This window comes from Lithobates pipiens, unplaced genomic scaffold (genome assembly GCF_037356315.1).
Source record: "Lithobates pipiens isolate NorthernLeopardFrog02 unplaced genomic scaffold, aLitPip1_a1.2 Scaffold_8, whole genome shotgun sequence".
NCBI classification, from domain to species: Eukaryota; Metazoa; Chordata; class Amphibia; order Anura; family Ranidae; genus Lithobates; species Lithobates pipiens.
The window spans coordinates 523,661,885-523,664,632 of NW_027507903.1; the positions used below are offsets into that span (position 1 = coordinate 523,661,885).

General features: G+C 44.9%; 1 non-coding gene across 1 annotated transcript; it reads right to left on the reverse strand.

Moving 5' to 3' along the window:
- Nucleotides 1–905: 905 nt before the first annotated feature.
- On the reverse strand, nucleotides 906–1,034 carry LOC143965201 (small nucleolar RNA SNORA35). Its single transcript, XR_013271584.1, has one exon. It is a non-coding gene; the product is annotated as a small nucleolar RNA SNORA35 (small nucleolar RNA).
- Nucleotides 1,035–2,748: the final 1,714 nt, after the last annotated feature.

Here is a 2,748-nt window from a genome sequence, read left to right on the forward strand (position 1 = left end):
AGCAACTTGTGCCAATCATATGCAGCCACTTGTGCCCATGAAATGCAGCCACTTGTGCCCACCATATGCAGCCACTTGTGCCCTTTATGTGCAGCCACTGTGCCCATCAAACGCAGCCACTGTGCCCATCATATGCAGCCACTTGTGCCCATCAAATGCAGCCACATGTGCCCGTCAAATGCAGCCACTTGTGCCCGTCAAATGCAGCCACTTGTGCCCAGTATATGCAGCCACTTGTGCCAATAAAATGCAGCCACATGTTCCCATCATATGCAGCCTTTTGTGCCCATCAAATTTAGCCACGTGTGCCCGTCAAATGCAGCCACTTGTGCCCAGTATACAGTGGCTTGCAAAAGTCTTCACCCCCTCGGCTTTTTAACAATTTTGTTACATACAGCCTTTAGTTCAATGGGTTTTTTTTTTTTTTTTTTCATTTAAATTTTCCTTTTATTTGAGAATCCTTCTAAAGTAGAACAGAAATGTCATTAAGGACAAAAAATTAAAAAAAAAATGTAAATTTGAAAATATTGGCGCACACCACTATCAGATCTGGGAATTCTTCATTAGGTGACCACGATGGAGCCAAGTGCAACAACAGAACCCCCGCCATAGGGGTGCAACATCTACAGACATACAATGGATGGGTGCAGCATGTCAGGCTCCAGTCATATGGGCGCCAACGCCTCTACATCATAAATGAGGCGTTCAGAGTGGCCTGGAGCTGTGTGCTGACAGCCTGCGACTGAATGGAGGCGCAGTAACTATACAGACAGCAGAACGTCCGAGTTCAGTCACAGAGCCCACAGCTCCGGAAGGAGGAGCGAAGATGGATTCGGCAACCAGCAGGGACATCGCAGGTAAAATGCCACATAATGGGCTAGTATGCATTAAGCTTTTACTTTACTGGGTGTTCCCAGCTATCGGAAGGGTCGGCCCACAGCAGAGTCCGGCCTTTCTGCAAGTAGGGGATTATTCTGGCACTGGAATGAGACCCCAGAGTCAGAGGAAGACCAAGGAGACACTTAACAGTGCAGTGGGTTTTTTTTTATTTTATTTTTTATCTGAATTATATGTTATGGATCGGAACATAATAGTCTAAGTTGGTGAAGTAAAATTAGAAAAATACATGCGTAACTATTTTTCAGAAATAAAAAACTGATAATTGGAATGTGTGTATGTATTAACCCCCTTTGTTATGAAGCCCTGGTGAAACCAATTACCTTCAGAAGTCACATAATTAGTGAAATGATGTCCACCTGTGTGCAATCTAAGTGTCAGATGATCTGTCATTACATATACACACCTTTTTGAAAGACCCCAGAGGCTGTAACACCTAAGCAAGAGGCACCACTAACCAAACACTGCCATGAAGACCAAGGAACTCTCCAAACAAGTAAGGGACAATGTTGTTGAGAAGTACAAGTCAGGGTTAGGTTCTAAAAAAAATCCAAATCTTTGATGATCCCTAGGAGCACCATCAAATCTATCATAACTAAATGGAAAGAATATGGCACAACAGCAAACCTGCCAAGAGACGGCCGTACACCAAAACTCATGGACCGGGCAAGGAGGGCATTAATCAGAGAGGCAGCACAGAGACCTAAGGTAACCCTGGAGGAGCTGCAGAGTTCCACAGCAGAGACTGGAATATCAGAACATAGGACGACAATAAGCCGTACGCTCCACAGAATTGGGCTTTTTTGGCAGAGTGGCCAGAATAAAATCATTACTTTCAGCAAAAAACAAAATGGCACGTTTTGAGTTTGCGAAAAGGCATGTGGGAGACTCCCAAAATGTATGAAGGAAGGTGCTCTGGTCTGATGAGACTAAAATTTACTTTTTGAACATCAAAGAAAATGCTATGTCTGGCACAAACCCAACACATCACATCACCCAAAGGACACCATCCCCACAAAAAAATGGTAATGGCAGCATCATGCTGTGGGGATGTTTTTCAGCAGTCGGGACTGGGAAACTGGTCAGAGTTGAGGGAAAGATGGATGGTGCTAAATACAGGGATATTCTTGAGCAAAATCTGTACCACTCTGTGTGTGATTTGAGACTATGGCAGAGGTTCACCTTCCAGCAGGACAATGACCCCAAACACACTGCTAAAGCAACACTTAAGTGGGTGGAATGGCCTAGCCAAATCCCAGAGCTCAATCCAATAGGATCACCTAATGCTTTGGCCAATCAGAAGACAGGTCTCACTGACCTGCCTGCTGATTTGCAGGGAGGAACGTTAGTGTGAAAATATCGAAAATTCATTCACTATGCTACACAACAGGGTGGGATTGGGACGCAGTGGTCTGCGCCCCATGCCCACCCTATTCTGAACCTTATTAGAGCCTCTGACTCTAATCATATGCTTCAAAATACACACCCCCTGCCTATCCCTGCCATAGTATTTCATGTGTCCGGCATCCTGAAAGGGGCCAGGCACATGAATAGGGAGGTGTTAGGGGTGGCGACACCTGTGAGCCCACAATGCATGGGCTGCCACTGCTCAAATGTCCATGCAAATGATACAATGGATAGCACACAATGCTGTTCACATCAAAACATGAAACGTTAGCTTTGCATTGCTTCAGAATTGAAGCCTCGTGTGGAGTCACCTCCCATTCAAGTCTATGGTAACACTTCAAAAACACTCTGGCAGGCAGTTGCAGTGCAGTTGCGGGGCGTTAAGATTAATATAATTCCTGTAATGGAAAATGCCAGTCTAACGCCAATAATAAAGTTCATTAA